This window comes from Pongo abelii, chromosome X (assembly GCF_028885655.2).
Source record: "Pongo abelii isolate AG06213 chromosome X, NHGRI_mPonAbe1-v2.0_pri, whole genome shotgun sequence".
Classification (NCBI taxonomy): domain Eukaryota; kingdom Metazoa; phylum Chordata; class Mammalia; order Primates; family Hominidae; genus Pongo; species Pongo abelii.
In genome coordinates, this window is record NC_072008.2 from 9,375,381 (window position 1) to 9,395,187 (window position 19,807).

The 19,807-nt window shown below is 45.0% G+C and overlaps 1 long non-coding RNA gene across 1 annotated transcript in view; it reads right to left on the bottom strand.

The window, feature by feature from the left end:
- Nucleotides 1–4,761: 4,761 nt before the first annotated feature.
- Nucleotides 4,762–19,807, bottom strand: part of LOC129052885 (uncharacterized) — a 102,904-nt gene continuing 87,858 nt past the window's right edge. The window contains exon 3 of the long non-coding RNA XR_008518010.2: nucleotides 4,762–4,827. This is a non-coding gene — a long non-coding RNA (uncharacterized LOC129052885). The remainder of the gene's footprint in view (nucleotides 4,828–19,807) is intronic.

The window sequence follows — 19,807 nt, forward strand, 5'->3', positions numbered from 1 at the left end:
TGGGTGCCCAAGGGGTGCAAACTCCTTCCCCACCCTCTCTGCTTCCCTTATCAAGCCTCTTAAGTGTTCTCCCCATCCCATAATGGGGAATAATCCCTAAAATTCAAAGGCTGAAGCTCTAATCCCCACTACCTTTTGGAATGTGACCGTATTTGGAAACAGGATCTCTAAGGAGGTAATTAAATTAAAATGAGGTCATTAGGGTGGGCCCTGGTCCAGTAGGACTGGAGTCCTTACAAGAAGAGGCGATGAGGACACAGGCACACACACAGGGACGACCATGGTAGGACACAGGCCGTCTACAAGCCACCGAGAGGGGCTGCGGGAGAAAGCAGCCCTGTGACACTTGGGTTTCAAACATGTGGCCTCCAGGATGTGAGGGAATCCCCGTCTGCTGCTCTGGCATGGCAGCCCTAGCCGGCTCATACGGGCCCATCCCCCACTCGCCATCTCAGTGTGGAGACCCTACAGGAACTCAAGGCCCGGGAAGGCCTTTTGGTCCCCTCACCCCCATTTTCAAAGCCCACACAGTTAAAATGCAGGGGGGCTTCTTGCTCTTAAGACTGAAATGGTGCAGCTCCCTACACCCGACTGTGTCCACGGCCATCCCCAGTACAGCAAACTTACATGTGACACCCAGCTCGGTATTTCCCCTCTCAGGTCCCCCTTCCCCCTCCTGCAGACACATCCCCAAACCCTTCTAAGATGTTGCGTAACCTGGCTCCGGAAGCCAATAGTTTTTACTGAATCTGGCTTCACATAACGGCAACAGATTGTGAACTAGACATTTGCCAACTTTTCCCCCGTGCCAGACCATTTTTAAGTTATGTGTGCACAGAATGGCATTTAAAGGACTTAAATAACTCTCCAGGGGGAGAAAAGAGCAGAAAATAGCCCACAAGGCTCCCATAACGGGGCAGGAACAGCAGAAGCAGAATTTGGAGCGAGTGTTCTGCTTGTTTTTAGTTGGGGTGGGAGGGGCTTTTCTATTAGGTTGTGTTTTTGTTGTTTTTGCTTTGGGGGTGAGAAAAGGGGACAGAGAACAGAAAGGAACCTAGTTTATAGTGATAGCTATTTAGGAAAGTCATTTCTAGATTAGAGGGGAGAGCCCCTAGGGGCTGCTTCTAGATTCCACTCCTTGGGGTTGGAGGGGCCGGGTGAGCAGGCTTTGGGGAGTGCCTGGTGTGACTACCCCAACCCTGCCTCAACCGCACACCCTCCCTGTGCACCCCCTCCCTGTGCACCCCCTCCCTGTGCACCCCCTCCCTGTGCACCCCCTCCCTGTGCACCGACAAATAAATGGTGGCTGTAAAAAAAAAAAAAAAAAAAAAAAGAAATGTTTTTTTAAGCACTGCTTCCTGTTATGTTCAAGGAAGACTAGGGCCGTTTTATTATTAAGCAATTTTCTCTTTTTAAGTAAACACACACCACCACATTGCTACAAGGCTAAAATCTCTTGCCTTACTCAAGCATCAACGTTTTCAATCTCCTATTTTCTTAAGCCCTCAATGAAGCCTTCCAAGAGCTTGCCTATGTTTAATTTGCATTCCGAAACAGAGAATCTAATGTGTTTTAACATTGTCTGCTTCAGCTGAAAAGGAAACTGTAAATTTATACAGTCTGGTTTAAAAAAAAAAAATTGGCCATTGCATCTAAATGAGTCTCCTCCGGAAAGAGGCTGGGTGGCGCCCCTCCCCCTCCTCCCTCTTTCACTTCCCCTCCCCCTTCTCCCTCTTTCACTTCCCCTCCCCCTTCTCCCTCTTTCACTTCCCCTCCCCCTCCTCCCTTTTTCACTTCCCCTTGTCCTCCCTCCCTCACCTCCCATCCCCCTCCCTCCTCCTCCCCTCCCCCTGCCCCTCTGCTTTTCACCCCCTCCCTCCTCCTCTCCTCCCCCTCTGCTTTTTACCCTCCCCCTGCTCCTTCCCTCCTCCCCTCCCCCTCCCCCGCTGCTTTCACCCCCTCCCTCCTTCCCTCCCCCTCTGCTTTCACCCCTCCCTCTTCCTCCCCTCCCCCTCTGCTTTTTACCCTCCCCCTCCTTCTCCCCTCCACTTCTCCCCTCCCCATCCTTCTCTGCTTTTCACCCCCTCCCTCCTCCCCCCTCCTCCTCCGTTTTGCACCCCTCTCTCCTCCGCCTCCCCTTCCCCCTCCTCCTCTGCTTTTCATCCCCTCTCTGTCCCTCCCTTCCCCCTCCTAGCCTCCCCTCCCTGCATTGGAGTTTAGGCCACAGCCTCCCTCCTCCCTCTTAGTCTTCCAGCCTCCTCCCTTCCCCTCCCCTCTCTTCTCCCCTCCCCCAGGATCAGACTTGGGGCCGGTCTGTGCCAGCGCCCTACATGGACCGGGAAAGAATTACCGAGGACCTTAGAAGAGCTGCGCACTCGCAGCGCCCCGCCCCCACGCCGCCGGCCGCCCGCGCGCGGGTGTCTCCCTGTGCTCCCAAAACACGGCTCAGGTTCACCGGGTCCTCCCCCGGGGATCTCAGGGCTGTTGGGGGGTGCTGTGGTTCCCAGAACGCCGCGACACTCTGAAACAGGAAAGGGGACGGCAGAGGGGTCCTGCTGCGGGGGAGCCCTTGAGAAGGCCCGGGGGGAGAGGAACTTGGGGACAGAGGTAAAGAAGGGAATCTCTGGGGGTGAGGAAGTGCCTGGGAAGGGCACGAGGAGGATTTGGGGAAGGGAAAATCAGGCCCAAAGTTTTAGGGCTCCGTCTCTACTGAAGGTCAAAAAGGGTTCCTGCAGGGCAGTGGGCGACCTGCTCCTGACGACCCCGCCCTATAATTAAATCCCTGAGTAAGAACACTCCAGAGTTGGGGCTCAGTAGCTGCCGTGTGCACCTGCGCATCAGACGCCCCCTAAGCGTACCCCTGGAAGCCTCTGATTCTGTGTCATCACGGCAGGAGGGGATTCGAGAGTTTTGGAAGACGCCAGGATGACGTTCTTAAGCCATCTGATGGGTGAAGGGGCTTCTTCACTCCGCTGTAGCTTCACTACTTAGATGTTAAAGCGTCTTCTCTTCCTAATAAAAAACAAAGTGTAGCCACTTTTCTGTCCAAGAAAATAAAAATTCCCAGAGAAAACCGACGTTGACGTTTGCATTCATAACGTGCCTGTCGTTTTCCTCTGTGTGGAAGAATTTTCCCATCCAAAAATGGGAGTTGAGGGTGGAGGTGAGGTAAATAATAAAATCGGGCTCACTCTGTATAAATAGTTCAGCGTTCCGATGTGGTTACCTAGTATTAAAAACTAAATATTTTTCTAGGTCACTAAATATTTTTCAAAATTATACTTTAAATGAGGGCTTAAATTCCACCGCGTGTAATTGTATATGCCAGAATGTAGTAACCATATTCCTCTTGCACAGTATTCCTCTTGTTTAACATTTAAGGACGGTATCCTAAGTTATTCCCCATCGTGAAGTCACATAAGTCACCTTTTTCTTCACTAGCTTCAGTGCAAGAAATGAATACAGTTTCCTCTGCACCATGGGTCCGTCTGTTGCCATTGCCTGCACTGGGGTTGTTTGGAATTACTGTTTGAAACTTTCTAGAGTTAAAGGCAGAAAACATTGGCCAAGTTTCCAAGCCTAAAGCTGATTCTTGACCTTAGTTAGACCTTATGTCAGAAAAGAGGGTGACAGCTACTTGGGAAGCTGAGGTGAGAGGATTGCTTGAGCCTGGGAGGTTGAGGCTGCAGTAAGCCATGATCGTGCCACCGTGCTCCCTCCTGGGTGACAAAGCGAGACCCTATCTCAACAAAAAAAAAAAAAAAAAGAAAGAAAAGAAAAGAAGGTGAGCAAAACAGGACAGTAGGGGGTGCTCCAGGTGTCTGGGGGGCATCGCCAATATCCTAATATCCCAGAGCCTCGGGAGGAGCCCTCTCTCCCAAAGCACTGCCCGCCACGTTCTGGGGATGTCCTGCAAAGCCTAAATATTGGCGGTGGGGAGCGGAAATGTTCCCTTCTGTTATATTCTCTACTAAAGTGTTTTGTATGTTGATATATATACATATGTGCGTTTTAGCAGGATAGTGGATTTTATTTTTTCTTATTTTTGAGATGGAGACTCACTCTATTCCCCAGGCTGGAGTGCAGTGGCACGATCTCAGCTCACTGCAACCTCCACCTTCCGGGTTCAGGCAATTCTACTGCCTCAGCCTCCTGAGTAGCTGAGATTACAGGCGCCCACCACCACGCCCCGCTAATTTTTGTATTTCTAGTAGAGATGGTGTTTCACCATGTTAGCCAGGCTGGTCTTGAATTCCTGACCTCAAGTCATCCGCCCGCCTCGGCCTCCCAAAGTGGTAAAATTACAGGCGTGAACCAGGACACCCGGCCCTGAGTGACTTTTTTTTCTTCTTTGAGATGGAGTCTCGCTCTGTCACCAGGCTGGAGTGCAGTGGCGCCATCTCATTTCACTGCTCCCTTGAACGTCCAACTCCCTGGTTCAAGGGATTCTCCTGCCTCAGTCTCCCGAGTAGCTGGGACTACAGGCACGTGCCACCACGCCGAGCTAATCTTTGTATTTTTAGTAGAGACGGGGTTTCACTATGAAGGCCAGGATGGTCTCATGATCCACCGACCTCGGGCTCCCAAAGGGCTGGGATTAAGGGTGTGAGCCACCGTGCCAGGCCAAGATGAAAGGCACAAATCTCAACGTGGGACATGATTTTCGGCGTCACAGTGAAAGAAAACAGTCACGTGTTAGTGATGAAGTTCACAGGCCTCAAAGCTCATGGCCTGAGTTGATGAAGAGTCCCCCAGGTGACTGGCGGTTGGCTTGAAGGAACCTCTCTTTCTGCGTCCATCACACAACTTGATGAGGAATATTGAATACTGAACATAAAAAGAAGAAATTTGAGAACAATACACAGCCTTGCCTTCCACAAATCATCACCCCTTGACTTCCATTTCTTTAGTAAGAAAGAATTAACTCCAGAGCCATTCTGGTATCTTCAGAATGCTGGCTCGCATAGTGGACCTTCAGTTCTTTTAATCAATAATCAATAATTTAATCAATAATATCAGTGTTACAATGTGATCAACCATATCTGTCTACCCAAGAGAAATGAAAACATACATCCACAGATTCCTAGATGAAAGCTCACAGCAGTATCACCCATGAGAGCCAAAAAGTGGAAACAATCCAAATGCCCATCAATGGATACATGGATATACAAAATGTGCTCTATCCATACAATGGATATTATTCAGCCATAAAAAGAAGTGAAGTTCTGAAATGCTAAAACGTGGTTGAACCTTGAAAACACTATGCTAAGACGCAAAAGGCTACATATCGTATGATTTATTTTATAAGAAATGTCCAGAACAGGCTAGAGACAGAAAGTAGATTAGTGGTTGTTGCTGGTGAGGGGAGGAGAAGGATGGGGAGAGACTGCCAGTGGGCACAAGGTTTCTTTCTTTCTTTTTTTTTTTTTTTTCTTTTTTGAGACGGGTCCTTGCTCTGTTGCCCAGGCTGGAGCGCAGTGGCTCAATCACAGCCCACTGCAGCCTCAACTTCACAGGCTCAATTGATCCTCCTACCTCAGCCTCGCTAATAGTTGGGACCACAGGGGCACACCACCACACCTGGCTAATATTTGTGTTTTTGTAGAGATGGGGTTTCTCCACATTGCCCAGGCTGGTCTCAAACTCCTGGACTCAAACGATCCCCTCGCTTCAGCCTCCCAAAGTGCTGGAATTACAGGCATGAGCCACTGAGCCCAGCCTGCACCAGGTTTCTTTTTGGGGTGATGGAAATGTTCTAAAATTAGATTACCATCAGGATTGCACAACTCTGTAAATTACTAAAATCAAAACAATGAATTATGCAGTTACAATGGGTGAATTTTACGCTATGTAAATTGTATCTCAAGAACCTCTTTTTGAGTTTGATTAACTCTCAAGTTTAAAAATGTTATAGTGTTGGCCGGGCGCAGTGGATTACTCCTGTAATCCTAGCACTTTGGGCTGCCGAGGCAGGTAGATCGCTTGAGCTCAGGAGTTCGAGACTAGCCCAGACAACATGGCAAGACCCTTGCCTCTTAAAAAAAATAAAATAAAAAATAAAATAAAAAGTTATAGTGTAACAGATCATTTTTGCAGGCACTGTCTCCAAGTGAAAAAAGGCCCCTATTATAGACCTATTAAAGGCAAAATACCTTCAGGATAGGCCACTCTAAAGCTAGCATGTGCTAGAGCAAATCTGTGACAAATCCTGGCTTTTTCTTCAAGACCACTTCTCTGCTTTCCTACTTGGGTCTAAGCCCTCGTTGCTTTGTGAATGCACTTGATCTCAGTCCTTCCAGCCGTTTCTGCCCTCCTGCTGGTTCCCAAGACACTCTGCACCAGATCATCTTTGCCATGGTGTTTCGCTGCCTTTCCCATATGCCATACAAAATCATCCATAAATTGCTGGGCACGGTGGCTCACACCTATAATCCCAGCACTTTAGGAGGCTGAGGCAGGCGGATCACTTGAAGCCAGGAGTTCGAGACCAGCCTGGCTAACATAGCAAAACCCTGTCCCTACTAAAAATACAAAAATTAGCTGGGTGTGGTGGCACATGCCTGTAATCCCAGCTACTCGGGAGGCTGAGGCAGGAGAATACCTGAACCAGGGAGGTGGAAATTGCAGTGAGCCGAGATGGCACCACTGAACTCCAGCCTGGGAGACCCAGCAAGACTCTGTCTTTAAAATAATGATAATAATAATAATATTATTATTATAAATATATAATTATTTTATATAAATATATAATAATTATATATAAAATATACATATATATTATATATATCATATTATATATTATATATGATATATATAATATATCATATATAATTTATATATAATATATCATATATCATATAATTTATATATAATATATATCATATATCATATATAATATATAATATATATCATATATCATATATAATATATAATATATATCATATATCATATATAATATATAATATATATCATATATCATATATCATATATAATATAATATATATCATAATATATTATATATCATATATAATATATTATATGTCATATGTAATATAATATATATATTATATATATTATATAATATAAATATATATATAATATATATATTATATATAATATATATAATATAAATATTATATATAATATATATAATATAAATATATATTATATATTATATATTTTATATATTATATATTATATATCTAAACTATATATTTTATATATTATATATCTAAACTATATATAATATATTATATATTATATATCTAAACTATATATAATATATTATATATTATATATCTAAACTATATATATTATATATTATATATTATATATCTAAACTATATATATTATATATTATATATTATATATTATATATCTAAACTATATATATTATATATTATATATTATATATCTAAACTATATATATTATATATTATATATTATATATCTAAACCATATATATTATATATTATATTATATATCTAAACTATATATATTATATATTATATTATATATCTAAACTATATATTATATATTATATTATATATCTAAAATATATATTATATATAAAATATATATTATTATTATATATTATATAAAATATATTATATATTATATATATTATATAAAAATAATATATAAAAATAATAAAATAATAATAATAATAGTAATACCAATCCATCAATTTATGTCCCTGGCGATGTATGAGGTTAAGCCCTGCCTCCTGAGGCTTTCCTTGAACTAACCTCATCTGACCAGTGTGAGCTCTTTGGTGGTTCCTTCTCCCCCAGGAAACTCCCATCCACAGTAAGAAGTACATTTCACACAGAAACACAAGACCCACATACACATATATGTGACCAAAATGTGACACGATGCTCATGAACTTATCCTTCCCCTTGCCATGGGCTCATTCTACAATTTTCTGGGCTATCCACTTCCATTTAATGCTTTCAGTGCTAGTCACTACCCACTCAACTGAATGCACAACCGACTAATTTTTGAGATACGCACCTCAGCAATTTAAAAAGCACCGGTCTAGACCAGTGGCCCTCAGCCAGCAGGCATTTTACCCCAGAAAGGATATTAGGCAATGTCTGCAGACTTTTTGAGTTGTCTCAAACAGGTGCGGGGGGTGCTCTTGACATCCCATGGGTGGAGGCCAGGGATGCTGGTCAACCCCCTACTGTGCACAGGACGGCCCCACCACAGAGCATGCTCCAGTCCCAAATGTTCACGGTGCTGACATAGAGAAACTGTGGTCTCAACTACAGAAAAGGCTCTAGTCTCAACCTGGTGCAGTGGCTCACCCCTACAGTCCCAGCACTACGGGAGGCCAAGGCAGGCAGATTGCTCGAGCTCAAGAGTTCGAGACCAGCCTGGGCAACATAGTGAGACCCCATCTTTACAAAAAATACAAAAATTAGCTAGGTGTGGCCGAGCGTGGTGGCTCATGCCTGTAATCCCAACACTTTGGGAGGCCACAGCAGGCGGATTACTTGAGGTTAGGAGTTCAAGACCAGCCTGGCCAACATAGTGAAACCCCATCTCTACTAAAAATACAAAAACTAGCCAGGCGTCATGGCGGACCTGACGCCTGTAATCCCAGCTACTCAGGGGGCTGAGGCAGGAGAATCTCTTGAACATGGAAGGCAGAGGTTGCAGTGAGCCAAGATGGCGCCACTGCACTCAGCCTGGGCAATAGAGCGAGACTCTGCCTCAAAAAAAAAAAAAAAAAAAAAAAAAAAAATTAGCCAGGCATGCATGGTATCAGGTGCCTGTAGTCCCAGCTACTCGGGAGGCTGAGGCAGGAGGATCGCTTGAGCCCAGGAGGCAGAGGTTGCAGTGAGCTGAGACCACACCATTGCACTCCAGCCTGGGGGACAGAGTGAGACCCTGTCTCAAAAAATAAACAAAAAAAAAAAGAAAAGAAAACGCTCCAGTCACTTCATTGACTAAACAGATCTTGTAGTTAACTCTAAAATAAGTTGGAAGGAGAATTCTCAGTAATGAATGAAAGAGAGCTTGTTCCTGCCTCTCCTTCCCCCTTCTCACCAATATCTCCATGCTTGATGTTATTAATCCCATGTGTGCCATGTAGAACCCAGCCAACGCTGGATCCCAGCCACAGTCTCTGACTGTACAGTTATTATTTAAATGAGGGCTGATTTGCAGTGGATTTGCACAGGCGTCAGTTGCCTTAGCTTACGTGGAGGGGTATTGGTCCTATCCCTTGGTCACTGCCTCCTGCACAGCTAACCCCGCTTACCCCACATCTAAACCATGTATCCTGTGATGCTCCAGTCTGGCCCCACATTGGGGGCACTCTGGGAGCTTCAAACACTCCCACCACCCAGGTCCCACTGACAGAGACTGGGGTTTCATTGGTCTGGGGTGTGACCTGCACATCCAAATTCTTGAAAGCTGCCTGTCAATTTTTTTGCCTTTTTGTACTGGCAAGGTTGGAGCTTCGTGATACACTCCTTCCAACACTCCCAAGGCAGGGCTGCATGTCTCCACTTTGCTCCCATTATGAACATTCTCAGACTGCACGTTCCTCTGTATTTTATGATAGAGACAAACCCACAATCGCCTTTTGGGAGGCATTCTCCTATAAGTTAATATTCTGAATTCTGGTTCATGGAAGCTTCTCCTGGGGAAGAAATAATGCTAGATTATTGCTGGGGAATGGAACTAAATAACACTTCTAAAAATAGAATCGTTTATGTAAGTCAATCCCGGCACCATTGGCATTTGGGACTAGATAATTCTATTGTAGGGGGCTGCTCTAGGTATCGTAAGATGTTTGGCAACATCCCTGGTCTCCACCACTGGATGCCAGGCGCGCCCCCCATTGTGACAACCAAAATTGTCTCCAGACATTGTCAAATGTCCCCTGGGATGGGAGGAGCAAAATTGCCCCCAGTTGAGGATCACTGACTTCAGAGTATACAGAAATGTATTTCTGCTTTGCTGATTTTTAACTACATGAAAAAATATATATATATATATACTCAAAATATTTTCCAACCAATTATGTAATACCAAGTGTGCTGTGTTTTATTGAGGTGGGAGAAAGAACCATGCCTATTCACTGAGGTTACATGGATAACTGCTTTAGAAGATCCATTGGTAGACTGAGTTCTGCAAGGAAATAAAACATTTCTAAATTTAAAAAAAAAGAAGAAGAAGACCCACTGTTAAGAATAACTGGAAAAAAGACACAATTCCATTCGCAGCAGAGCATGGTAATGAGCTCAATGAAATTAGCAAAGACCAGGGATCTGGCCAGTCCTTGTTCCCGCTGCTGGCTGCCGACCAGTCCCTGGGGCACGTCCTGAGTGCCATTCTGCCTTCTCACTACACGTTCCTGTCTTTGGGAGAATCATGGGATCTCTCCCCTTGCTGAAGTTGTCCCTTCAAACACCAGGAGAGTAGCCCGCCTATGAGGAACAAGACGTGGCAGTCGGGGACAGTATGTCACTTCTACATTACAGGGAGCTGTTGCGCATGATTCCATCCAACTGCTTGTCCCTGCACAGAGCTGCACTGGGGAAACAAATAATGCATAACTATTTTTAAAAAGAAACAGAGCATCCATGGATTTTTAAAATTTAATCTGCAACATTTATAGAACTATGTTAGGAATTATAAACTATGTTAGGTGAGCAATTAGCCATCTGAATTCTTTCCCTGTGAATTGTTTGTGGGGGAATGAGTCATCCTTTTCCCCTTTCTTGGACCTGCATCCATCATCCTGCAGTGGAGCGATGTGTTCATATATGACTTACACATGGGACCAGCTGCATGATTTGTGGGGCACAGTGCAAAATGTAAATTTGGGGTCCTTTGTTCAAAAGCAGAAAAGAAAGATTTTTCCTTCCCCCCTCCCCAGTCGTTCTGGACCTGTCATGGTGTTTTTTCACTTATTCTTATTATTATTAGAGACAGGTTCTTGCTTTGTGGCCCAGGCTAGAATACAATGACACAATCATAGGTCACTGCAGGCTTGACATCCTGGGCTCAAGCAATCCTCCCGCTTCAGCCTCCCAAGTAGCTGGAACTAGAGGCACACACTCCTGTGCCTGGCTTTTGCTTTTTACTTTTAATGCAGCACCTCTTTGGGCATAGGGATACTCAGAGAGCCAGTGTGGACTCTCACAGGCTCCCGGGGTCCCACCCACGATTTGGCAGGTGGGGCACATGCCTGCTGACCTGAACCTCTCTGCGCCTGCCAGAAGGCAGAGAGTAGCCGCATCATTGGATGGGGGCAGGGAAGTGGAGCACAGAGGGTCCAGCCTGGGAGGCAGGGAGGTGGCACCTCCAAGCCCTGCGCTCATGCTCCACTGTCCCGTCAGACCGTCGCTTTCAAAATACAAACTCAAAGACAACATGATGAGGCATTGCAATATGGAGGCTGCAGAACATTAAACCAGTCCACGTGGGACTGAACTGTCACAAGGCAGCAAAGCTGGCCCTGCTTACACATAAAATACTAGCTAATCTCTATATAATCAGGGAAAGGATACATTAGAGTGTTTTCCAAATCACAAGCATGATACTATAACCAGCTACCCAAAACATTCATACTTTTAGGTTAAAATTTACATTTTAGTCTCCTTGACGTCTGGGTATTCGGAAAAAAAGAAAAAAAATTAACGTTTTAGGCACTTCCATTTTTCTCGAGAGCCAAAATTTTCCTTTTGTTTTCATTATTAATGTCTATACAACGAAAACATGCATCGTACATTTTTAAAATCGACTTTCTTTTTGCTGTTTTTGCCATACATTTCTTGATTGGTTTGTAAAACAGCCAAAAAGAACTGAGGAGTGGTAGCTTATGCTATGACCAAAAAATATACATTTCACAAAATTAAGTTGTCCCACGCTTGAAAATAAAATAAAATCACTTGCCAGTGACTTTGAATGTGGCTAAGCAGTGTGGCTTGCCAATGATGAGGTGTGATGGTAAAGGACTGTCACGCTAAACCTGTCTTCTTTCATTTGATGTCAGTTTCTCAGAGTAGGGACCTTGAACCACCTGTACTGAACTTGGAACCACCTCAACCTGCCCAGCTCCATGGATCCCAGCTCCAGGCTGAGATCTTAGGTGACTGCCTTTTTAACACGCACCACAGGTGGCTGAAACATACCCACAGTTTGAGACCCACTGTCTGGTCTAACATCACTCTGTCCCCAGAATTTTTTTTTTTTTTTTTTTTTTTTTGAGACAGAGTTTCGCTCTTGTTGCCCAGGCTAGAGTGCAGTGGCGCGATCTCGGCTCACCGCGACCTCCACCTCCCACGTTCAAGCGATTCTCCTGCCTTAGCCTCCCGAGGAGCTGGGATTACAAGCATGCGCCACCACGCCTGGCTAATTTTGTATTTTTAGTAGAGATGGGGTTTCTCCATGTTGGTCAGGCTAGTCTCGAACCCCTGACCTAGGTGATCCGCCCGCCTCGGCCTCCCAAAGTGTTGGGATTACAGGCGTGAGTCACTGCACCCAGCCTTGTACTCGGAAATTGAGAACAACACAAGCCCCTCCCAGAAACACTACACATCCTCTCTAGTTGTGGCTGCTGAACTCACTCTGACACATTCCTTGGCTGAAATACCAGCAAGCCACAGACACACCTTGCCTAAAGGTGTCCACAACACCACTGATGCAAGCAGTCGCACAGCAAAATTTTGCGGCCACAGGGATCCACCTCCTGGCCCACAACTCACGTCTCCGGCCGCATTGGGTTCCAAGTGCGCTCAGGAGTTAATCACACACCCTTTCTTCTTGGCTTCTCCCCTTCTCCTGAGGCAAGTATTACAAATACAAACACCCATTTCCTTCTCTGTGTTTATGCTTTCTTGGCACAATTCCTACTTGAAAGGTAGGAACAAAAATTCAAAATGCAAATACCCTCAGCTCAGGAATCACATTCCTATCTTTTCTTAGGAGATGACTTGTTTTTAACTTTAAAAAATCCTCAACATAAAAAAATGGTTTTTGTTACATTCTTGAGACAGAAATCTGCTAACTTGGAAAATTTTTTTAAACGTATTCCTTTCATTGTGGTCACACACCTCTCTTTTCTAGGGGCAGCAGTAATTTGCATTAGACACGATGCACACTTGCTTTCATTTCTCAGTGTCTAAAATACCATCTTCTTGTCACTTCTCTTTATCAAGCCATGCACCTAACAATGACTTGTTCGCTCCAGGAGACTCAGGAAAAAGAGCTGCTGGTCCTTGTTTTATCTGCACATTTCTTGAAGGATCCCATCCAGCAAAACCTCGCCTGCCTTCCCTGGAATTTTAATTTTGCCCCAGGTTGTGTGTTGGTTTTATTATTTAAACAAATTTTAAATTACAAGAGCACAAGGAGCCCTAGAAGCAAAAGAAACTATACAGATGACTGCTTAGAAGCTTTCATAAATTCTGCAAGGTGGTGATAACTGTCGATGACTCGGCAGGTTTTTCGGAGAAATGTACAGGAAGCGAAACCCACTGCGCGTCTAACGGGTCTAGTATGTCATTGTGCAACGTCCCACAGGACTTCAATGTCCTCAGAGCTATTTTGTGACCTACACACTGCATGGAGATGCCCCACCCGCTTTGATCGCACCCTCTAGCAAAAGAGATTCCCCTGCAGCTTGAATGGGGCAAAGTAAGTTCTTTGAAACAACAACCAAAAAAGATGCGGGTTGGGGAGAAAAGCCTGGCTCTTTCCCCAGACTCTCTGGGTAGCGCAGCTTTCCTTTTTTCTATCCTCCTGGCTTTTTGTTCTCCATCATTACTCTAAGTCAGCAAGGAAGAAATGGCAAGGGACTCCGGAAAAACATGCGTGATAGGGTGCCTGAGCAAAAGGCAACATTTCATCAGTTCTTTTTATGAATCAATCTTTGATTTGGGGACGCACTGTCCAAAGTGAACGACTCCTTGGAGATTTGCCTGGTAAGAGAGAGACATGTAGTAAACCAATTCAAGGTCAGGCAGATAGGGCTTGGGTTGCATAGGTTTTTGCAGCCCAGCCCCCAGGCTCTCCACTCACCCTACAGCACGCATTAGCTGCGTGTCTCTTTGCATAGAGTCACTTTTCATAAGAATCCTAAGGTGCAGGGGAGCAGCAGCCAAGGACAGCTGCCCAAAGTAGCCTGCTTCCAGGACTGCAAAGAAATGGAAAGACCAGCATGAAAGGACCCAGTCATGGCCTGGCACAGTGGCTCACACCTGTAATCCCAGCACTTTGTGGCCGAGGCGGCCGGATCACTTGAGGTCAGGAGTTTGAGACCAGCCTGGCCAACATGGTGAAACCCTGTCTCTACTAAAAAATACAAAAATTAGCCGGGCGTGGTGTCACGCACCTGTAATCCCAGCTACTCGGGAGGCTGAGGCAGGAGAATCGCTTGACCCCAGGAGGCAGAGGTTGCAGTGAGCCAAGATGGCGCCACTGCACTCCAGCCTGGGTGACAGAGTGAGACTCTATCTCAAAACAAATAAAAAGAAAAAAGAAAAAGAAAGAAAGAAAAGAAAAGAAAAAAGAAAGGACCCAGTCACACCAACTAACCCATCGATGTCCAACGGGGGGCTACGCTTGGTTACAAAACACATACCTGCATGTTGAGAACCATACAAATAGAAGCGTGTGGGCCAGGCACAACGGCTCACACCTATAATCCCAGCACTTTGGGAGGCCTAGGCGGGCAGATCACCTGAGGTCAGGAGTTCGAGACCAGCCTGGCCAACACGGCAAAATCCCGTCTCTACTAAAAATACAAAAATTAGCCAGGCATGGTGGCAGGTGCCTGTAATCCCAGCTCCTCCGGAGGCTAAGGCAGGAGAATAGCTTCCACCCGGGAGGCAGAAGTTGTAGTGAGCCGAGATCGCGCCACTACACTCCAGCCTGGGCGACAGAGCGAGTCTCATTCTCAAAACAAACAAACAAAAAACAATTAGAAGTGTCTGTGCAATACTAGCTAATATTCTGCCTGCATTTCCAGCCCTGCTGACTCTTGTACAGGGACCCAAGGTCAACAGTTCTTGGGCTCTGAGGAACTTTGCTTCTCTTTCTGGCCTCAGCTCCACAGGCTCCATGAACCCAGGTCTAGGGATCTAGTTCACTCAAAGGGACTACGAAATCAAGCTAAGCCACTCAGTATTCTTATCTTATCCTCCTCCAAAAGCAACAAGATGTATGCTCAAGAAATAAGAAGACTCTAGCAAGCAGACCAGAATGTGTCTGGCATAACTCTTTTTGGAATAAAGTAAGCGCCTTCTAATTAGTGGTATTGCTCATGTAGGTTTTCAAGTTTTATTTAATTGCATAACCACTTACGTGGTGAAGCTCTATGCTAGCACTGAGAGAAGAGAGACAGGGACCCTACCATTGAGTGGGTGGCTTTGTAAAAGGATCTGCAGTCAGTGAGAGGAATTTACAAACAGCCAGAGCATTCACAAAGCAAAGGAAGAAGTTTACAAATATCGTTATCTACGTAGGTGAGACCACAGCGGCTCAAGATCCCTTTGCATCGGGGGTTGGTCAGGGCTTCAGGGGAATCCTCTGGAATCTCATCTCATTAAGGGGTGCTCAGAGCTCTCCAGTTCTTGAGGAAGTCATCCATCTGTGCCCAGGCAAGACAGGTAAGGATGGGAGGTCATGTGTGTGGAGTGCCATGACCGGGCCACGAAGCGCAGCAGCTGTGTAAGGGGGTGATCCACGGCTGAGTGAGCTTCACAGTCATCCTCGGATATGCACAGAGTGGTCAAAGTCTTTGAAGTTGCTCAACATGCATGTTCCCGGCTGAGGTCAAACGAGGAGACCCTCTGCCTTCCTGTTTCAGCTCTCATTGCTGTAAACCAGTGTCTTTTTCACAGCCTACCTCGTGCCATGTTTTTTGCATGTTTGTACTTCTAACTGATGATTGCACTTATTAAAATGGTCCCCAAGTGTAGAGCTGAAGTCTTGTCTTCTGTTCCTAAAACAAGTAGGCTGTGATGTGCCTTATAGAGAAAATACACATTCGACAGCTATTATTCACGTATGAGTTACAGTGCCGTTGGCCGTGAGTTCAACCTTAATGGATCAATAACATATATTAAATGAGGTGTCTTCAGCAGAACACACACAAAACAAGATTACGTATTGATCCGTTGACAAAAATGTTTGACAAGAGGCTCCAAGACCCCGACCTGTGTGTTTCTCCTAGGAGCAGAAGTTTAATATTTGCTAATTTGGCGTGCATGGAGACTGTAGAGAACACCGCTACTTTGAATAATGAGAATTGATGGTATTTGTTTAATGAATTAAAGGAAGTGTGTCAGAAGAGGGATGAGGAAAATGTTCTGGGTGTTCAGAGACCACGTCCAATGGGGGGAACCAGGGAGAGCCCACTGGAGGGGACACGTGTGAGCTGCGTCTTGCAGAGTGGCCCAGACATGGATAAATATTGGTCATGTACACCCTGAACGGTGGAATGACATGAGCACAATCCCGATGTGGGAAACCTTGGCACTTGTACATAGAGCTTGCCCCAAGCTCAGACCCTTTGAGTCTTGATGGCAGTTCTATGACTCACAGGATGTGTGACCTTGAGGAAGTCACTCAGCTTCCGGTGAAGTGGGGTTAACAATATCACCTATCTCATGAGGTTGCTATAAGTAACAAAATAGATTACATCTTAACCAAGAGCCTGGTTGGTGCATTGTTAAACGTTCAAAACCATTCAGCTATTTCTGTTGTCGTTATTATCCATATTACCGGGTCTCTGCATATTTCCATTTGGCTCAATCATAAGGAGTTTGAGGAAAAATTGTGGGAAATACGGCTGTAAATACGGGATGAAGTCAAGTCCAAGCGGACCTTGGAGTCTAGGTTAAGAAACTGAGGGCTTTTTTTACACCATAGTTCTGGACAGCAAGAGTAGGTTTTTGAACAAGAGACAGACATGATAGAGTTGTGTTCTAGCCTGAAGCTGACAGTGAGAACAGATGGGGAGAAGCGCTGACAGGACTCAGGGACAAAGGAGAAGAGGGCCCAGGAGGCGTGAGGGCTCCAGGATAAAGGGGAAAGGAGGACATCAACTCAAAAGAGGCAGAAGGGCGTGCAGGGCGCTGGCAATGTTCCGCGTCTTCACCTGGTGCCGCTTCCAGGGAAGCATTCAGTTTATGAGATCTGGGGAGCTGCTGACTCATCAATAGTGTGCTTTTCTGTATGATAGATGGACTTTGGTGAATCTGTTAAAAAGTGATGGAAAGGTTTCAGACAGGATGATGAGTTAGACGAGGGAGCGATTTAAGTAAACAAGATGGAAGAGGGACAGACTTGGGTGGGGACGACACTGAGTTCAGTTGCAGCAAGTTGAGTCGGTTTGGATGGAAAGCTGATGGCCCCATGCTGGGAAGAGGTACCATGTCAAAGCCACCATCTCAGAATCAAGAATCTGGAAGTAGGGTTATAATTCTCATGATTCTTAAGTGAAGCACGAAAAGGAAGGGAGGGAAGAAGGAAGGAAGGAAAAACTGGCCTTATTAGGTAGTAAAACTCAGGATATTCAATGATAGTCGGGCCAACATTCCCGTCTTCTCACATATGAAGAAATACAGGTTTCTGTGTCCTGTATAAATCTGGTTCCCAGTTTTTCCTATGAAACAGGGATGTACCGCAGCCTGACTAAAATTCTAATGGAATGCCAAGAAGTTTTGCCAGTGTCTTAGCTTTTACTGGTAACCACCAACTGTCCAGAAAGGGAGAAATAGATGTCCAAAAATAAGCTTTTAAATGTCTTCATTCTTCCTCTATTAGTCAGACTTATTTCACTTTGGGAATTAGGCTAAAGTGGAAGCGGAAGGTGAAAGTAAAAAAGCAAATTCTGGCCGGGAGCGGTGGCTCACGCCTGTAATCCCAGCACTTTGGGAGGCCAAGGCAGGCAGATCACTTGAGGCCAGGAGTTCAAAACCAGCCTGGGCAACATGGTGAAACCCCATATCTTCTAAAAATACAAAAATTAGCTGGGTGTGGTGGTGCATGCCTGTGATCCCAGCTACTCAGGAGGCTGAGGTGGGAGGATTGCTTGAGCCCAGAAGGTCGAAGTTGCAGTGAGCTGAGATTGTGCCACTGTACTCCAGCCTGGGTGACAGAGCAAGATCCTGTCTCAAAAAAAAAAAAAAAAAAAAAGTGAAATCCTATTTGTCATCCAAAACCAAGCCTGTTTTCTGTTTTCACATGCTTAAGCAAGTGATCAGAGATGGCAACTGTGTCTGGTGTCCTGGTCTTAGTTAACCTGTGTGTACTCATTAAATAGCAGGGGGTATATGGGGCGCTTATTTCAATGAAAACAATTAAACATGCACATTTTGTCTGTTCAGCATTAATGATTCCCTGTTGACAGAGCTGCACACTGGGTGCTTCTCGAGTTTCAAAGCAAGCTTATTAAATAGAAACGACTGTCAAGTCTTGTAATTTGGGTAACTGCCAAACAGACCAAGGATGAAGGCAGAAAAAGAAGAAAATAAAGACTGATTACCTGCAGCACTTCTTGTTTTCACTACCAGAAAAATTACTCTGGAGACCCCAGTGCTTATCTGCTTTCCCCATACAGCTTCCACGAGGGAAGGCCTCCTGCGTACCCAAGTGGGACCATCTGAGCTTCTCTCTAAGCCTGAACATTGTTTCTAAGCTACCTCCAGGGTACCAAGGCCAGGAGGAAGGGTTAATTGGGGCAAATAAATTCAGAGGAAGCGCTCTATGTGCATTATCGCCCTTATTCTAGAGCTGAAGGAGTTTGTGAATCTACCCAACTTCCCACCACACCATTTGGGGATCTGTATTTGATTTTCATAGTCTCACTAAAAAAAGATAGCATTCACCATAAACTCAAAAAATAGTTACAAATACAGGTTGAAGCTAGGCACGGTGGTGCACACCTGTAATCCCAGTGATTCGGGAAGCTGAGGCAGGAGGATCACTTGAACCCAGGAGTTCAAGGCTGTGGTTAGCTATGATCGTGCCACTGCACCCCAGCCTGGCTGACACAATGAGACTCTGTCTCTAACAATATAAAATAAAGTAAAATATAGGTTGAGAAACCCTAACCCAAAAATCCAAAATCTGAGATGCTCCAAAACCCAAAGCTTTTGGAGTGCAAACACGATGCCACAAGTGGGAAGTTTCACTCCTAACCTCGTGGGAGGGGTCACAGTTAAAATGTGGTTAAGACTTTGTTTTATGCACAAAATTATTAAAAATATTATATAGGCTGGGTGTGGTGGCTCACTCCTGTAATCCCAACACTTTGGGAGGCCTAGGCAGGAGGATCACTTGAACCCACAAGTGCAAGGTCAGCCTGGGCAACAACAGTGAGATCCTGTTTCTACAAAAAATTGTTTAAAAATTAGCTGGGTGTGGTGGCTCATGCCTATAGTCTCAGCTAATTGGGAGGCTGAGGCAGGAGGATCACTTCAGCCCAGGAGGTTGAGGCTGCAGTAAGCTATGATCGCACCACTGCACTCCTGAGTGGGAGACAGAGTGAGACCCTGTCTCAAAAATATATCTATATATTTTTATGCCATATAAAAAATATACATATGGTATAAAATTCCCTTCAAGGTCTGTGTATAAGGTGTATATGAAACAGAAATGAGTTTCATGTTGAGACCTGGGTCCCATCCCCAAGATATCTCATATGTACATGAAAATACTCCAAAGTCCAAAAAAGAAATCTGAAATCTGAAACACTTGTGGGCCGAAGCATTTTGGATTAGGGATACTCAACCTGCACTCTATAGCCTCAATGAGCCGGAACACATCTCAATCAAAA